Source organism: Equus przewalskii, chromosome 1 (genome assembly GCF_037783145.1).
Source record: "Equus przewalskii isolate Varuska chromosome 1, EquPr2, whole genome shotgun sequence".
NCBI classification, from domain to species: domain Eukaryota; kingdom Metazoa; phylum Chordata; class Mammalia; order Perissodactyla; family Equidae; genus Equus; species Equus przewalskii.
The window spans coordinates 91,753,951-91,763,771 of record NC_091831.1 but is presented as its reverse complement, the minus strand read 5'-3'; positions in this window follow the sequence as shown (position 1 = coordinate 91,763,771).

Below are 9,821 nucleotides of genomic sequence, written 5' to 3'. Positions count from 1 at the left end.
TCTCATCTGTGAAGTGGGGGAGATGGATTACAGTCATTTGTTTATTCCACAAGTGCTTTCTGTGTGCCAGGCACTGTACTGGTTGTCTGAGGACACAACAGACCCAGTCTCGTGAGCAGCCCCTCAGCAGTCCTGTCCCTTCCTGGTCACTCCCTATCATTCACTGCTGACATTGGGGGTTGGCTTAGAAGTTTCCGCCCCACCTGGACCTCATGAATTCCTGGACTTCACTGTTATGTGGTCTACCCAGCCAATAATCTAGCCCTACAATTCTTGGACCTCTTTGGGCTTCAACTTCTCTTCCTTTCCTCACATCTTTATTCACAGTTCAGTCTATTTTGAACCTGTAGAGATCTCCAGTTTCATGACTCCTCTCTTTCCTCTGTCGGTCCCCTCCTGGCCTCTCTTTCTTACCTATGGAGTCAGAACCTGTTTCTCTTCTTCAGTTTACTCTCTCCAGTAACCCACAATTCCCTGGCACCACTCTCCTTCTGCAGCACCCAATGACCAAATTCTACACTTGGATCAAAACTTATCAGCTTCCTCAGCTTCAACATGCAGACTGAGTGTTGACGGAGAAGCAAAATGATGGTGGAGTTGGTGTTACCACAAATTCCAAGTCTCTACCCCATGTTGCATTGGGGTAGAGACTCTGGGACTCTATTAGTATCTTCAGTGTCTCCCTTTCAATTAGTTATTTTGGGCTCAGCCTAGAAACATTTTTAGGTCTGTATCATATTAAGGGAAAAAACCCCATCCTTATAGGATTATTATATGGATAGATTCCACCTCTCGGTTCTCCCAGTATTCACACCCTTGTGTAGTCCCCTCCCATGTGGACTCTAGACTTGACCATGTCATTTGCTTTGGCTAAAAGGTCCTTAGCAGGTGTGACGCAGGTAGAGGCTTGGTAAGTGCTTGCACACTGAGCTGATCTCTCTTGGATTATTCCCTTTTGGAGCCAGCCGCCATGTCACAAGGAAGTCCAGACTGTCCTGCTGGAGAGAATGGCCATGTGGCAGAGGCCCTGGAGCATGAGTGACCACTTTGTGAGAAAGGTTCTGACACCACATGGAGAGAGAAGCCTAGTGTCCCCCCAGCAGATGCCCCACCAGCTGAATATACACCCAAGAGTGACCAAAGGAGAGACCAGCAGAAGAGCTACTGTATTAATTGATAGAATCCTGAAAGATAATACATCTTTAAGTTGTAAGTTTTCGAGTGGTTTCGTATGTAGCAGCAGATATCCAAAACAACCCTAAAAACGAAACCGGGACCATTCCCTTGATCTCACATCTCTACGCTTTCTCTTCTTCCTGTCAAAGCTTTTCAAAGTAGTCTACGCTGCTGTCTCAGTTCCTCGATTTCTGATCAAATGGGCATTCTTCAGTTGTTGGCATTCCCCTTCTCTGCTGTTTTAGTCTCTGTGGACCACAATTTCCCCGAGTTCCACCACGTCGCATGCTCCTGATTCTCCTCGTGCCTCTCCAGATATGTGTCGTGTCCTTTATGGGCTCCTCTTCCTCCACCAGTGCTTTTCATGTTCCTCAGGTTCTGTTCTCAGCCACCTGCTTTTTTTCCTTCACATTCTGCCTTATTTGGTTTAGACCCTATGAATACAGCCTGAAAAACAGTATGCATAGTCCTAGGCCTGTAGATCATTGAGGCGCTTAATAGTTTCTTCTAAGCATTCTTTACATTTAACACATTTTAGTTGTTTTTATGTGTCCTTTACCCATTAGAGTCTTTGCTTCTTGATGTCAAGGACCATATCTTACTAATTTAGTATCTCCCAGGGTTTGGCACAGTGCTTGGTGTACTGTGCTTGGTGTGCCATCTGTGCCCAGTAATAGGTGTTCAGTGAATGATGGTTGAGGGACTGAATTGTAGAGTCAATGTCCTTTGGAATTCCATTCCATTTTAGCTTTTAATATCTACATTTATAAGGGAAATTCACCTGTCATTGTGTGTATGTAAGTCAAAGAAGTTTGGAGCCCATGGACATGCTTATTTTGTAAAATCAATTGGTGGCTTCCCATTTTTCCCAATGCTACAGGAAAGTTTTTCTAACTTGGAAATTATCTGTTCCTCTAAGATTTGACAGCATTCTGTATTCACATATATGTGATAGCTGGTCATGGGGGTAGAGGTTTTATTTTTATAGTATTTTCCATTCACTTTCCCTTATTAGTCTTTCCAAGTTTTCTGTTTCTTCTACTTTCAATTATTTTATTTATTTTTAGGGAGAAATGTCCACTTAATTGCTCTTTTTAAATTAAATAACATGTAATTGTGTGCAATTATATGATAATTTAAAATATAGCTATTGTTATGTCAATTTTCTCAGTTCTAATTTTTTTCTCTTAATTAGATTTGCCACTCTATTGTCTATTTTATTTGTTCGTTCAATGAGTCAGCTTCTTTTATCTTGTTTCCTCACTCTAATTTTCCTTAGGATTTCTTTGTGTTCTATTTCTGAAGTTTTAGTTGAATGCTAAATTCTTTTCATAATTTTCATAATTTTCAAATTTTCGTAATTTTAAAATTATTTCATGCTGTAAATTCAACTCCGAATATATTATTGTTAGCCACATTTCCTGTTTTATGTAATATTTCCATAGTCATTTTTTCTAAATCATCTTTTATTCTATTATTAGTATTTTTCATTGAACCAGATGTTATATAAGGCTTTCTAATATATTAATGACTTTTTTTGCCTTAAACTTTATGATTTCTCACCTTCCTACACTATGATCAGAGATTATGGCCAATATAATTTCTACTTGTTTGAATTTATTGAGAGGGTCTTATATAATTTGTGCTTCTGCTTATAAAGTATAATCTACCAGTTCCACCTTAAAATTATATTATTCATGTTCTCTAATTCTTTTTGGTGCATACTCTGTTTAATCTGTCACAACTTAATAACAGTGAATTAAAACATTTCCAAAATCTAAGTTAGTATCCAAGCTCTGGGATATTAATTTGACTTTGGGTTCCTGAATTAAAAATTTTCACTGCATTCCTGTGTGTGTGTGATTTAGGGTTAGGGCTTGGGAATCTTGGAAGGCTGCTTGGAGGGTGGTACTGATATGTGGATAGTCCAAAACAAAAGAGGTTGAAAATACTAAGTTCCAAAAAGTTACATCAATCAACTTTTCTTATGTTTTGTACTTCCCTCGTTGTCACACTTACTATCCTGTGTTATAATTGCCTGTTTGTATTCAACATCAGGTTGAGTGAGCCTTGTTCACCAAAGTATCACCAGGTATGTCAGTGGGTGCTCGGTAGATATTTGTTTACCAAATGAATAAATATTGCTGGATTTTCTTTTTTTAAACCAACCTGAAATACCTTGTTCTCTGAAACGGCACCTAATCTAATGGCTGGATTGCCCTGACTTTAGAGATTTCATTATATCCTGTATTGTGTTTCTTTTTTATTTTTGTGCTGATGTATGAAGTATGTTCTGTTGACCTTTGGCTATTTGGAAGCCAATCACCATATTGTTAATCATAGTAATAATTGTCTTAAAACATTTTATAAATTTTGTATGCTGTACTTAATCAAAGCTGGTGTCTTTTGACTCCCTTTCATGGAAAAAAGAAATATTATGCCCTTCTGAGCTTCCCTCTTCTTTCTCTTCCTTTTCCCATTCTTCTAAAATCTAAAATATAATCAGACAATGGGTATATTTTTTGTATATTGCCAGGTAACAAATTATCCCAAAATTTAGTGGGTTAAAACAACAAACATTTATTAACTCACAGGATGTCTTAGCTGGGTCCTCTGGCTCAAGGTCTCTAATAAGACTGCAATCAAGGTGTTGGCTGGGGCTACAGTCCTCTCAAGGCTTAAGTGGGGGAGAATTTGCTTCCAAGCTCACCCATGTGGCTGTTGGCAGGTGTCAAAAGACCCACTTCCAAGCTTACTCCTGCGGCTGTTGGCAGGCGTTAGATCCTGGCTGGCTGTTTGCCAGAGTTATCAGTTTCCTGCCACATGGGTCTATCCATAGGGCAGCTCACAACATGGCAGTACTTCCCTCAGAGCAAGCAAGGGAGAAAGCAAGAGAGAACAAGAGCTGGTGAGCAAGATTGAAGCCAGAATCTCTTTCTAACCCAATCTCAGAAGTGACATCCCATCACTTCTGCTGTACTCTGTTAGAAGAGTGTTGCTAGGTCCAACTCACACTGCTGGGCAGGAGATGTCACAAAGACCTGACCACTGGGAGGGGGGCTCTGTGGGAGCCCTCTTAGAAGCTGCCTCCTACAATACAAAACTTCCTTTTTTTATTCTTTCAAAATGTTTTTTTGTTTTTTCTAATATCTGTATCTGTTATTTAGACATCAGTAACACTCTTTCCCTGTTACTTGTAAGAACCTAATGTAGATTTTACTTCTCTCCACAATTTAATTTCAGTAACAATCACTATTTCTTTTCAGTTGTAACTTCCCAGTTAATAGTTCTTTCACTAATTCTGGCCACAATGACTTGAATACACTTGAAGAATCTGCATAAACAGCACTGAGCTTATTAATGTTTTTGAGTCTGCAAATCTCAGAATGTCTTTCCGTTTCCCTTCTATGTGAGCAACCTGTGGCTAGGAATGAAATTCTTGTGTGTCACATCTGCGTCTTAGCAGATGCTAGATATTTCTCCTTTCTCTTTGAATATTGACTGTTTCAGAAGAGATATATAAAGCAAGCTGATTTTAACCCCCTTGAGTATGACCTTTTCCCCCTCCTGACTGATTATAAGATTATAGGTATATTTTTTTCCCTTGAGGCTTAAGAATACACCAGGATATGTGTTAATGTTGTTTCCTTTTTATTTATCTTATCTGGGATAAGGTAAGTCCTCCTGATTTCCACTGTCAGGTTTCCCCCCCAAATTCTGGGAACTTTGATAGTCAAATCTTAACCAGCTATTCCATCTTTATCAGGAATGTTTTACTCACAATTTGGCTGTCATGTCAGTGTCCCATTCTTTATATCTATTGTCTTCTTTTGCTTCATTTAAAATATTTTATATTGATTTATTCTGCATTTGCTATATCATTCTTGACATTATCGTCTATTTCAAAGAATAAATTCTCTGTAGTTTTCATTCTGCTTTTAATGAAGACCCAATTTTAGCTATTAGGCATATACTTTCTTCAATTCTCTTTCTATGCTGAGCTGTTCATTGATTGATATAACAAATTCCTTTATCTCATTGGGAATATAAAGCAGCTTTAAGTTAACCTACTCAAGGAGGAAGGTTTTCCTTTGGGGTCTTACATATTCTTTAGTGCTGCAGAACTTTTTCATAGTTCCCATGTTCCTTTTTCCTTTGAGTTTGAATTTTTCTAAAAGACTTTCCTGTGTTTGTCTGGAAGAGTTGAGAGACTGGATTGCTTAAAAAACCCACATCCCATGATTCATTTGAACATGGAGGGCTCTCCCTGGGACTAGTGCCAAAGGTTCAATCAAAAGGCTGCCAACGACTCCCTTAGGAAGTTCCTGGATCTGAAAATGAAGGATAGACCAGGAATAGCTGCAGGTTAGCTAACCTAAATCTTTCTTGGAATAAGACTGGAGTATAAATCAATCAATAGATGCAGGTCACTCATCCCTTCTCTGCTGAATGGCTGAACAAAGAGAATCTAGAGCAGACCAAGTTCTTTCTTATTAATGTTGTGAATTATTTCTTTGTTTTGGCTCATGTTTCAACATTTACTCTTTATCTTATGCATCTTCAGGTAACTTCTGGCCAAAATTTACAGTCAGTAGTTAATCTACCAATATATTTTCCCCTATTTGGGGCTTTCTGACTTTGTACAACATTTCATCCCTTTGGGTTCACTTTTCTTCTTGTTGAAGTAAGTCCTTTGGTAGTCTTTTCAGTGAGGATCTGTGAATGGCAAACACTCTTAGACTCTGTAAATCTGAAACAGCCTTTATTTTGCTTTTACTCATGAATGGTAGTTTACTGTGTGAAGAATTCTGAACTGATGGCGTTTTCTTTCAGCACATAGATGACATTATTCCATTAGAAGTCTTCTGGCTTTTACTATTGTTGATGAGTGGTCTATTGTTAATCTAACATCATTCTCTGCCAGGTAATCTGTCTTGCCTGTTACATGGCTTTAATTTTTTTCTTTTTATCCTTGATTTTCTGCAGTTTCATAATGATGTGTCTAGGAGTGATTTATTTTCAGTTATTGTGCTCAGTAGTTGGTGTGTTCTTTCAACATGAGGAAAAATTCTCAGCCAACATTTCTTCAACTATTGTTCTCTCTCATTTTCTCTGTCCTCTTACTCCAGACTACTGTTAGACACATGCTGGAAACTCTCTGTCCATCACCTGGGTTTCCAAACTGCTCTTTGTTATTTATCTTTATCTTTCTATCCTTGATTCTGGGTAAATTCTCTTAATTTGATACTTTTCTTTTTGTGTCCAATATAGAAGGATATTTTTTACATTAATGAATGTATTTTTCAATTCTAAGATTTATTACAAGTTCTTTTTCATATTCCCCTGTTCTTGTTTCATAACTTTTTATTCTTTTAAGGATGTTATTCATTCATTTATCCCTTGGAAGACCCTAAAATAATAATTTTAAAGTCATTTTCAGGCGGCTCTATTATTGTCATTTCATCTGGATTGAATTCATCTACTCATGGTTGATTTAAAACAATGCAAGAGTGGGGACCAGATCTAGGATCACTGTATAAAACTGAGATTAAGGTGGGACTCCCTTATCCATTAAAGAAGCCTGAAAAAAAAACATGTTGAGATTGCCAACTGGACATATGACTCTTAAAAAAGCCAAATACCTACGGAGGTGGGGGAAGCTGCACCTTGTGCGTGGGACCTGAGGAAAGCCATCTCATGGCTCAGGGTTTGGATCTGTGCTGTTCTGCAATGATCCTGGCTTTGATTCCCCGTCTCTTATGGGTACTTTTGAACCCATCAACTCTGCTTACCACTCGTAAGCTGAATTTCTCATAAATTTATAGTCCATGGAAGTGCTTATTTTCTTTTTGAGCATGGCTATATATTTTTAGTGTTCTGTTTTTACATTTTATCTATCATTGTCATGTGGTTAGAGTGGGAGAGGAGCTCAAACTGTGACCTTAACTCAGTTTTGACTGAGTCCTGCTTCCAAATGTCTAATTTATATTGAAAGTTCAGTATCAATTTCATGGCTTCAACGTCTCTACATCTCAATAAGGTGTTCTGATTTCTAAGAACAGTTTTAAAGTTCACTTACAATAAGCAATATTAGATATGATTCTTTAATTTTGAATTTTTATTTTATTACATATATTGAAAATTAGCATAATCATATTATACATTATCCTCCCAATCACAGCTTCTATCTAAACTTAAATGCGTTATGAATCTTTGAACTGTGGTTATATGTCAAGGGATGTGGCCATTATATTAAACTACCAGTGTAAGTTATTTCCAGCTCACAGTTATTGTTTCTGCAGGTTTGGTTGGTTCTGTCAGGCAGAGATATTTTTTGATGACTTTGATCCTGGTCCAGTGCAATTCTGGGGCCTGTGGGTGATCAAGTGCACTAGACATAGGTCAGCAGAGACCCTGTCTGCACCCACGGAGGCTCTGGACCTCAGTGCACATTTACATTGTGCTAACTGTGTCCACCAAATATCTGTGTAATAGCCAGAACGAAGTGATAACGTGGTCAGGGTGGCGGGAGGGTGACATCCCTGCCGATGACTAGGGAAAAGATTTGAGGTGATGGTTGCTTGTATCCTCTCCTTTCCATCCCATATATCACCAAGGTATAATTGCAACTTCTCCTCTTTGCTTCCTTAGCTCCAGGGTATGTGTGCGTGTGTGTGTGTGTTGTGTGTATGTACACATGTGTGTGTCCTCCCCCACTCTTATGTACCTGTAACTGCAAGGTATAAACTTTTCAGACAGCTGTCTTAGACCCCTATTGTCCGCTCTAAAGGAAGGATTCCTGTCCAGGGTTTAATATGATGTGCTGGGAGCACAGAACGAAGGGCATTGGGAGACAAAAGGCTCTAGGGCTCATACTAGGAGCTAAATCCAGATTCCATTGGCCAATGAAGCTGAGTAGGAAAGGACTGCATTTGGGTTTTGGGAGTCTCTAGGGTCAGGCAGCCCAGAAGATTGGTCCTATCAGCCAGCCTGTGCATATTCTGAGACAGATAATGCCACGGAATGACGAATGCCTGGGAAAACGTGGCCAGGAGAACTAGCCCTTTATCATTCCTCATTCACTCATTTTGGCAGTTTAAGGTGGAACGAGTTAGATAAGGTGAAGTCATCGATACCCGCCTTAACACTTGCACTACATGCAAGATAGAGAAGGGACTCGTTTCACGTTCCTAAATTCTGGGGACATGATGTAAATTTTGTTTCCTCTTTTGCTAATCTTATTATTTTGGAGCTCTGACAAGTGACTCTTCCTCTCAATACTAACCTCTATTACAAGAACGCAATCTAATATTTTTATTCTGTTCTGTTCCATTCTATTCTGAGTCCATTTTATTAAAAAAAAGTCTGCAAATATTCATCATTGGGTGAAACGAATGGATAAACAAAATGTGGTGTATATATCCACGATGGAATAGGATTTCACCTTGAAGAGGATGAAAATCCTGTGACATGCTGCCACGTGGATGACCCATAGGACATTATGCTAAGTGAAATAGCCAGTCACAAAAGGACAAATACTCTATGACTCCACTTCCATGAGGTACCTAAGAGTGATCAAATTCGTAGAGACAGAAAGTAGAACAGTGGTGGCCAGGGCTGGGGGAAGAGAAAAATGGGGAGCTGTTTAATGAGCATATAGTTTTAGTTTTGCAAGATAAAGAGCTCTGGAGATGGATGGTGGTGATGGTTGTACAAAAATGTGAATATACTTAACACTGCTGAACTGTATACTTAGAAGTGGTTGAAATGGTAAATTTTATAGTTTTGCTTTCTTTTTTTTACCATATGCACAAAACACAATAGGGTAATTTTTTTATATCTTTTTTTTTTTTGAGGAAGATTACCCCTGAGCTAACTACTGCCAGTCCTCCTCTTTTTGCTGAGGAAGACTGGCCCTGAGCTAACATCATGCCCATCTTCCTCTACTTTGTATGTGGGACGCCTACCACAGCATGGCGTGCCCAGCAGTGCCATGTCTGCACCCGGGATCCAAACCAGCCAACCCCGGGCCGCAGAGAAGTGGAACGTGCGAACTTAACCACTGCGCCACCGGGCCAGCCCACAATGGGGTAATTTTGACAAAGCAAGTGGGCTTCTATGGGAACTCATAGCAGGGGAACCCTGACTAATCTGGGTCAGTCAGGGAGGACTCCCCAGAGGAAGTGGCATTTAAGCTAAGACCTAAGGGATGAATGAGGTTAACCACGTGAGAGCGTGCAAGGAAGGGGCAGGAGTGGGCTCTGGACTGTGAGAGGTTAAGCAGCCACCTCTCGGCTCTTATCGAACCATGTGTGGTTACTGCAGTCAACTGGCTTCCTGCTTTCAGCCTCTTTCCACCCACACGCTCATGCCAGATTAATTTTTCTAGAACCCCACCTGGATCATGTCACCCTCCCACCTTCCTGGTAAATTCTTCCAGCACTTTCTTCGTTTTGCCTGCGGAATAACCCCTCTGCCTGGCACTCAAGGCCCTTCACGTGGCCCCACCCTGGCTCTCCAGCCTTACTCTTCCGTTCCGCCCGCTGTGAGCTCTTGCACCAGCCACATCCCTCTATTATTGTTCCCTGAATGCAGCTTATTAGTTCCCCACTTAGCACAGTTGCTTATGTCATTTCTCCCATCAG